Raw genomic sequence first — 10,517 nt, forward strand, 5'->3', positions numbered from 1 at the left:
CCAATAATCTCATAACGTAGAGGATGACAACAAGCTTTCCTTTGACGACTTTTCGAGTCAAATTGGTGCAACATTACGACGGTAACACCACACGACTATATGACATGTCTCTGTGCAGAAACCCTGTTTGCAACCTCCTCCATCGGTAGTCCTTGAATGCAACACAACATTTAAAAACCAGAAATGTTAAGATAGAAAATAAACCAAAGACATTTTTTTAACATTTACTCCTTTTAACATCCAAAAAGCTGCATATTTGTGGCACTTTAGCTCCTTTTCCATCCGTCATGTGACATCATATCTGCCCTCTACTTCCTCTCCACAGGGTTACAACCTTTATATATACAGTCTATGGTTACAACCCTGTGGTTACAACACACACACACACACACACACACACACACACACACACACACACACACACACACACACACACACACACACACACACACACACACACACACACACACACACACACACACACACACACACACACACACACACACACACTCTAACAAAGATAAGATGGCTGCCGAGTTATTTATAGCTCTGAGAGCAGAGAGGCTACTGCAACCTACAAATCTGCAGAAGGGAGGGAGGGGGAGGAAGAATGGAGGGGGGCGGCCATTGTTTCTGCCTCAGCGAGCTGTCGACCTCCATGTTGAGAGGCTGTTCTTCTACATCAGACAGAGGAAGGGGGAGGGCAGGTTTAAATCTTAAGAGGGGAGGAAGGAGGAAGGAGGGGGGAGGTGAATATACATGCAAGTTTAAAAACAAGGTGGCATAAAAAGGGGGGCTGGGATAAGAAGGGAGCGTGTGATTGGCTGCTGCCCATTCTCAACACCTCGCAACCGGCCAATCAGGAGCCTGCGCTGCGTTTGAAAGATGCCAACAAGGAGGAGGTTCAAATGAGGAGGAAGGGGGGAGGAAAGAGGAGACAGAGATGATGAATGTGCTGCTGAGCTGCAGCCGCTGCAAGAAAAACAAAATCCACATTTTCAGTTTTTAACTCAAAGAAACTTCGACGCTGCGACACGACGCGAGAGCTGCAGAAATAATGCGCCTGTTTGAAGGAGTATCACATGTCGATCACATGTCGTATCACATGTCGTGTTTATTCGACCGACATGCTGCGAACACGCCCCCAGGGACACGCGCTCTCAACACGTCATCAATTAAAGATATCAGTGAAATGTGACTCCTCCTCTAGTGGCGGCTGGGGGAACTGCAGCCTCATTACCAGAGGAATACTTTAAATAAAATAATATATAAATAAATGTGTATATATAATAAAATATATAAATAATTCAAATTAAATAATGTATAATAAAATATAGAAAATAATGCATAAATAATATATAATAAAATACAAATAAAATAACATGTAGAAATAATAATATACAATAAAATAAAAATAAAATGATATACAATAAAATAAAAATAAAATGATATACAATAAAACATATAAACAATACATAAATAATATATATTACAATTAAAACACAAATATATACCAGAAAGAATACACAATATGAAATATCTTCTAAAGACCGATATACTGCAGCAATATAAATATAGACATATCACAGTAGCAGAAACACATTATATATATATATATATATATATATATATATATATATAAACAGGGTTGGGAGGGTCACTTTAAACATGTTATCATGTACAATTACTAGTTACAGGTAAAAAGAATATATGATTGACTGCAGTATTTTATATAACAGAAAAAAAAATGCAAAGGTTTTTTTGTGAAACGCTCAAAAGTGAATGTGTTTTTGTTGTTGTTGTTGTTGCTGTTGTGCCATACCCAGTTTATTTAAGACATACATATAAATAGTGCAAAAGACACACTGCTGCAGGGACAGGAAGGTCATGCATGTTATTAGCATGTAGAGATGCATGTTATTAGCATGGAGAGATGCATGTTATTAGCATGAAGCTACAGAGCTGCATGTTATTAGCATGTAGAGATGCATGTTATTAGCATGAAGCTACAGCGCTGCATGTTATTAGCATGTAGAGATGCATGTTATTAGCATGTAGCGATGCATGTTATTAGCATGAAGCTACAGAGCTGCATATTATTAGCATGTAGAGATGCATGTTATTAGCATGAAGCTACAGAGCTGCATATTAATAGCATGTAGAGATGCATGGTATTAGCATGAAGAGATGCATGTTATTAGCATGAAGCTACAGAGCTGTATGTTATTAGCATGTAGAGATGCATGTTATTAGCATGTAGAGATGCATGTTATTAGCATGTAGAGATGCATGTTATTAGCATGAAGCTACAGAGCTGCATATTAATAGCATGTAGAGATGCATGTTATTAGCATGTAGAGATGCATGTTATTAGCATGTAGATAGAGATGCATGGTATTAGCATGAAGAGATGCATGTTATTAGCATGGAGAGATGCATGTTATTAGCATGAAGCTACAGAGCTGCATATTAATAGCATGTAGAGATGCATGTTATTAGCATGTAGAGATGCATGTTATTAGCATGTAGAGATGCATGGTATTAGCATGAAGAGATGCATGTTATTAGCATGAAGCTACAGAGCTGTATGTTATTAGCATGTAGAGATGCATGTTATTAGCATGTAGAGATGCATGTTATTAGCATGTAGAGATGCATGTTATTAGCATGAAGCTACAGAGCTGCATGTTATTAGCATGTAGAGATGCATGTTATTAGCATGATGCTACAGAGCTGCATGTTATAAGCATGGAGAGATGCATGTTTTTAGCATGTAGAGATGCATGTTATTAGCATGAAGCTACAGAGCTGTATGTTATTAGCATGTAGAGATGCATGTTATTAGCATGTAGAGATGCATGTTATTAGCATGTAGAGATGCATGTTATTAGCATGAAGCTACAGAGCTGCATGTTATTAGCATGTAGAGATGCATGTTATTAGCATGACGCTACAGAGCTGCATGTTATAAGCATGGAGAGATGCATGTTTTTAGCATGGAGAGATGCATGGTATTAGCATGAAGCTACAGAGCTGCATGTTATTAGCATGGAGAGATGCATGTTATTAGCATGTAGAGATGCATGTTATTAGCATGACGCTACAGAGCTACATGTTATTAGCATGGAGAGATGCATGTTATTAGCATGACGCTACAGAGCTGCATGTTATTAGCATGGAGAGATGCATGTTATTAGCATGACGCTACAGAGCTGCATGTTATAAGCATGGAGATATGCATGTTTTTAGCATGGAGAGATGCATGGTATTAGCATGAAGCTACAGAGCTGCATGTTATTAGCATGGAGAGATGCATGTTATTAGCATGTAGAGATGCATGTTATTAGCATGACGCTACAGAGCTGCATGTTATTAGCATGGAGAGATGCATGTTATTAGCATGTAGAGATGCATGTTATTAGCATGACGCTACAGAGCTGCATGTTATTAGCATGGAGAGATGCATGTTATTAGCATGTAGAGATGCATGTTATTAGCATGTAGAGATGCATGGTATTAGCATGAAGCTACAGAGATGCATGTTATTAGCATGTAGAGATGCATGTTATTAGCATGACGCTACAGAGCTGCATGTTATTAGCATGGAGAGATGCATGTTATTAGCATGTAGAGATGCATGTTATTAGCATGTAGCGATGCATGTTATTAGCATGAAGCTACAGAGATGCATGTTATTAGCATGTAGAGATGCATGTTATTAGCATGACGCTACAGAGCTGCATGTTATTAGCATGGAGAGATGCATGTTTTTAGCATGGAGAGATGCATGGTATTAGCATGAAGCTACAGAGCTGCATGTTATTAGCATGGAGAGATGCATGGTATTAGCATGTAGGCAAGGCAAGGCAAGGCAATTTTATTTACAGAATATAGCACTTTAGAGCACGTGGCGATTCAAAGTGCTTTACAGATTAAAAGCAAAAGACATTTAAGAACAAATATAGCATAAATACATTATTAAAAAGGCATTTAAAAACAGGCATAATACGCAAAGGTAATGAAATAAAATAAGTAAATAAACACAGCAGGTACAGAATATATGAATAAAAAGGCATACTGCAGTGTGAGTATGGGCAGCTCAATTAAAAGCATCGGCAAATAGGTGCGTTTTTAGTCTGGATTTAAAAATAGGATGTGTTTCGGCGGACGTGCACGATTTGGGCAGTTTGTTCCAGATTGTTGGAGCATAATAACTAAAAGCAGCTTTTCCATGTTTAGTGGTTATTCTCGGAACAGAGAGCAGACCCGTCCCAGAGGACCTGAGACTCCTGGACGCTTCATAGTGATGGAGGAGGTCGTATATACTTAGTGATTTAAAAACTAGCAGCAGTATTTTAAAATCAATTATTTGGCAGACTGGAAGCCAGTGTAATGATCCTAGAACCGGAGTGATGTGATCCACTCTTCTAGTGTCAGTGAGCACTCGAGCAGCAGCGTTCTGAATCAGCTGCAGCTTTCTGGTAGATGCTTTAGTGAGACCTGTGAAGACACTATTGCAGTAGTCGAGTCTACAGAAGATAAAAGCATGGACACGTTTTCTAAATCCTGTTGCGACATTAGTTCTTTAATCCTTGATATATTCTTCAGGTGGTAGTTTGCAGACCTAATAACTGTTGTAATGTGACTGTTGAAATTCAGGGCTGAGTCCATCACTACACCCAGATTTCTTTCTTTGTGAGTTACTTTGTAGTCTGCCAACTGAAGCTCTGTGGTTACTTTTAATCGGTCCTTCTTTGCTCCAAAAACAACGATCTCAGTTTTGTGTTTGTTTAATTGGAGAAAGTTCTGAGTCATCCAGTCAGCGATGTGCTCGATGCCCTTCCTCAGAGTTCTAATCGGAGAATAGTCTCCCGGTGTAATTTAAAAATAAATCTGGGTGTCGTCTGCATAGATGTGATAGCTGTGAATAGATGTGTAGAGATGCATGTTATTAGCATGTAGAGATGCGTGTTTTTAGCATGTAGAGATGCGTGTTTTTAGCATGGAGAGATGCATGTTTTCAGCATGGAGAGATGCATGTTTTCAGCATGGAGAGATGCATGTTATTAGGATGTAGAGATGCGTGTTTTTAGCATGGAGAGATGCATGTTATTAGCATGGAGAGATGCATGTTATTAGCATGTAGAGATGCATGTTATTAGCATGTAGAGATGCATGTTTTCAGCATGGAGAGATGCATGTTATTAGCATGTAGAGATGCATGTTATTAGCATGTAGAGATGCATGTTATTAGCATGTAGAGATGCATGTTATTAGCATGTAGAGATGCATGTTTTCAGCATGCAGGGATGCGTGTTATTAGCATGTAGAGATGCATGTTATTAGCATGTAGAGATGCATGTTTTTAGCATGGAGAGATGCATGTTATTAGCATGAAGAGATGCATGTTTTCAGCATGCAGGGATGCATGTTATTAGCATAGAGAGATGCATGTTATTAGCATGTAGAGATGCATGTTATTAGCATGTAGAGATGCATGTTATTAGCATAGAGAGATGCATGTTATTAGCATAGAGAGATGCATGTTATTAGCATGGAGAGATGCATGTTATTAGCATGTAGAGATGCATGTTATTAGCATGTAGAGATGCATGTTATTAGCATGGAGAGATGCATGTTATTAGCATGTAGAGATGCATGTTATTAGCATGTAGAGATGCATGTTATTAGCATGTAGAGATGCATGTTATTAGCATGTAGAGATGCATGTTTTCAGCATGCAGGGATGCGTGTTATTAGCATGTAGAGATGCATGTTATTAGCATGTAGAGATGCATGTTATTAGCATGTAGAGATGCATGTTATTAGCATGTAGAGATGCATGTTTTTAGCATGGAGAGATGCATGTTATTAGCATGGAGAGATGCATGTTTTCAGCATGCAGGGATGCATGTTATTAGCATAGAGAGATGCATGTTATTAGCATGTAGAGATGCATGTTATTAGCATGTAGAGATGCATGTTATTAGCATAGAGAGATGCATGTTATTAGCATGGAGAGATGCATGTTATTAGCATGTAGAGATGCATGTTATTAGCATAGAGAGATGCATGTTATTAGCATAGAGAGATGCATGTTTTCAGCATGGAGAGATGCATGTTATTAGCATGTAGAGATGCATGTTATTAGCATGTAGAGATGCATGTTATTAGCATGTAGAGATGCATGTTTTCAGCATGGAGAGATGCATGTTATTAGCATGTAGAGATGCATGTTATTAGCATGTAGAGATGCATGTTATTAGCATGTAGAGATGCATGTTATTAGCATGTAGAGATGCATGTTTTCAGCATGCAGGGATGCGTGTTATTAGCATGTAGAGATGCATGTTATTAGCATGTAGAGATGCATGTTATTAGCATGTAGAGATGCATGTTATTAGCATGTAGAGATGCATGTTTTTAGCATGGAGAGATGCATGTTATTAGCATGGAGAGATGCATGTTTTCAGCATGCAGGGATGCATGTTATTAGCATAGAGAGATGCATGTTATTAGCATGTAGAGATGCATGTTATTAGCATGTAGAGATGCATGTTATTAGCATAGAGAGATGCATGTTATTAGCATGGAGAGATGCATGTTATTAGCATGTAGAGATGCATGTTATTAGCATAGAGAGATGCATGTTATTAGCATGTAGAGATGCATGTTATTAGCATAGAGAGATGCATGTTATTAGCATGTAGAGATGCATGTTATTAGCATGGAGAGATGCATGTTATTAGCATGAAGCTACAGAGTTGCATGTTATTAGCATATAGAGATGCATGTTTTTAGCATGTAGAGATGCATGTTATTAGCATGGAGAGATTTATGTTATTAGCATGGAGAGATGCATGTTATTAGCATGTAGAGATGCATGTTATTAGCATGTAGAGATCCATGTTATTAGCATGTAGAGATTTATGTTATTAGCATGGAGAGATGCATGTTATTAGCATGAAGCTACAGAGATGCATGTTATTAGCATGTAGAGATGCATGTTATTAGCATGGAGAGATTTATGTTATTAGCATGGAGAGATGCATGTTATTAGCATGTAGAGATGCATGTTATTAGCATGTAGAGATCCATGTTATTAGCATGGAGAGATGCATGTTATTAGCATGAAGCTACAGAGATGCATGTTATTAGCATGTAGAGATGCATGTTATTAGCATGGAGAGATGTATGTTATTAGCATGTAGATATGTATGTTATTAGCATGTAGAGATGCATGTTATTAGCATGGAGAGATGTATGTTATTAGCATTTAGAGATGCATGTTATTAGCATGTAGAGATGTATGTTATTAGCATGTAGAGATGCATGTTATTAGCATGGAGAGATGTATGTTATTAGCATGTAGAGATGCATGTTATTAGCATGTAGAGATGCATGTTATTAGCATGTAGAGATGCATGTTATTAGCATGGAGAGATGTATGTTATTAGCATGTAGAGATGCATGTTATTAGCATGTAGAGATGCATGTTATTAGCATGTAGAGATGCATGTTATTAGCATGTAGAGATGTATGTTATTAGCATGTAGAGATGCATGTTATTAGCATGTAGAGATGCATGTTATTAGCATGTAGAGATGCATGTTTTTAGCATGTAGAGATGTATGTTATTAGCATGTAGAGATGCATGTTATTAGCATGTAGAGATGTATGTTATTAGCATGTAGAGATGCATGTTATTAGCATGGAGAGATGTATGTTATTAGCATGCAGAGATTCATGTTATTAGCATGTAGAGATGCATGTTATTAGCATGTAGAGATGCATGTTATTAGCATGTAGAGATGCATGTTATTAGCATGTAGAGATGCATGTTATTAGCATGGAGAGATGTATGTTATTAGCATGGAGAGATGTATGTTATTAGCATGTAGAGATGCATGTTATTAGCATGCAGCTGCTGCAGAGCTGCGCCTGTGGGGTCAACATGTCCTCCTGCAGTGTCTCTGATTCAAAGAGTCAAAGCTTTATTGCCATGTGAACAGCGACAGTGGAGATATGGCATGAAAACTTGAAGTCCCGTTCTCCTCCAGCAATGCAGCGTAAATACACAAAGACATGAAAGTGTAAAATAGTGCAAACAGAAGCCAAGTAGAAATAAAATAGTGCAAGACTATAACGTGCAGGTCCAGTTTGGGGTGACCTCCATTTTATTATTATTTGTATTTCCTTTACAGCAGCAGTGCCTTTTAATCTCCCTCTGCTGCTTCATCTGCATTACTGCTAACTGCTATTAAAAGCACACACACACACACACACACACGCACACGCACACGCACACGCACACGCACACACGCACACGCACACGATCACACACACACACACACACACACACACATACCATGTATACATCACTTCAGGGGACATGCATTGACTTACATGCTTTTCCTGGAGACTTATCCTAACCTTAACCCTAACCAACACATGCCTAACCCTAACCCTAACCCTAACCCGTCTTCACCCTAAAATTAATGATGTCCCCATAAGGGAGACGAGTCCCCACACACGACTGTGTATACAGATTTAGGTCCCCACAAGTCTAGTAATGCTAGGACACACACACACACACACTGACACAGGCACGCGCGGTAGCAACAACAAGGACGGATTACCGTTCATCTGCTCCGTCGCCATGGAAACACTGACCTCACACTGTGGTGACCGTGGTGAATGTGGGCCGGTTGCCATGGTGACGCAGCAGCTGGTGCCGTTCCAGGCCGGGCCGGGTTTAGATTTTTAAGCCACGCCCCCTTCCGCTCTACACAACTGTCATTGGATGAATAGAGAGAAGGTAAAATAATGTATAAATAAAATAAAAATATATATTAAAAATAAATACATTATAAATATAACCAATCCTGAAGTCTTTGAGATATTACCACATCCGCATTAGCAAATAAATAAAGAGAAGTTTAAAGAATATTTGAATACATTAAATATATACTTTTTTTATTTAATACAAATTAAAATAGATAAATATATACTTTATTCTTCCCGAGTTGGGACAGTGTTTTTGCCACAGCAGCATTTTGACGATCTACAAGAATTACAACATTTATTTTAAATAAACATAAATATTAAAAATAAAAAAACAGTAGTAAAGTAAAAAAGACAAGCATTCAGAGGAGTATCCAAACACGTTAACAGGGGCGCTCCTTGCGAACAGGCACGGCAGGCAACTGCTTGGGGCCCCGGACCAGAAGGGGGCCCCAAAGACCGTAGTTATCTAATATAAAAAATATTAAGAGAGAGTGTTTACGATTTTGACAATGTTTTAGTTCATAGAGAAACAGAGAATACCTTTATTTGTGTTTGATTAAGTCACAGAATTTGTGTGAGTGGCTCCGTTACAGTTTAATGTGCAAGTCCTTTTGATGTCTCCTATCCACTATTCCTTAACCCTGTGAGGTTTCACAGAGAGGAGAGGAATAGTGGACAGGAGAAGACGAGAGGAACTGATTTTTGGACAATTTCACCGCAACCTTGGTTTCTCTCCTAAGGTTAGATGAGATGTCCTTTATTGTGTACATCAATACAACCTGTTGTGTTGCAGCAGCATCAAGCAGCAAGGCATTGAACAATAGAGAAATTAAAAGACTAGAAATAATCAATCCAAAATGTAAACATCTCGAATAGACAAAACATAGCGTTAAAAAAAGTAGAAAATATACATTTTGAAATAAACATGTATATTTGTATTTGTATATTGTGCGTCACTCTTTAGTGTCCCCTGGTCTCCCAGCTGTGTGCGTCACTCTTTAGTGTCCCCTGGTCTCCCAGCTGTGTGCGTCACTCTTTAGTGTCCCCTGTTCTCCCAGCTGTGTGCGTCACTCTTTAGTGTCCCCTGGTCTCCAGCTGTGTGCGTCACTCTTTAGTGTCCCCTGGTCTCCCAGCTGTGTGCGTCACTCTTTAGTGTCCCCTGGTCTCCCAGCTGTGTGCGTCACTCTTTAGTGTCCCCTGTTCTCCCAGCTGTGTGCGTCACTCTTTAGTGTCCCCTGGTCTCCCAGCTGTGTGCGTCACTCTTTAGTGTCCCCTGGTCTCCAGCTGTGTGCGTCACTCTTTAGTGTCCCCTGATCTCCCAGCTGTGTGCATCACTCTTTAGTGTCCCCTGGTCTCCCAGCTGTGTGCGTCACTCTTTAGTGTCCCCTGGTCTCCCAGCTGTGTGCGTCACTCTTTAGTCTTTAGTGTCTGCTGGTCTCCCAGCTGTGTGCGTCACTCTTTAGTGTCCTCTGGTCTCCAGCTGTGTGCGTCACTCTTTAGTGTCCCCTGGTCTCCCAGCTGTGTGCGTCACTCTTTAGTGTCCCCTGGTCTCCAGCTGTGTGCGTCACTCTTTAGTGTCCCCTGGTCTCCAGCTGTGTGTGTCACTCTTTAGTGTCCCCTGGTCTCCAGCTGTGTGCGTCACTCTTTAGTGTCCCCTGGTCTCCAGCTGTGTGCGTCACTCTTTAGTCTCCCCTGGTCTCCAGCTGTGTGCGTCACTCTTTAGTCTCCCC

The sequence above is a fragment of the Notothenia rossii genome (genome assembly GCF_949606895.1).
Source record: "Notothenia rossii genome assembly, chromosome: 9".
NCBI lineage: Eukaryota > Metazoa > Chordata > Actinopteri > Perciformes > Nototheniidae > Notothenia > Notothenia rossii.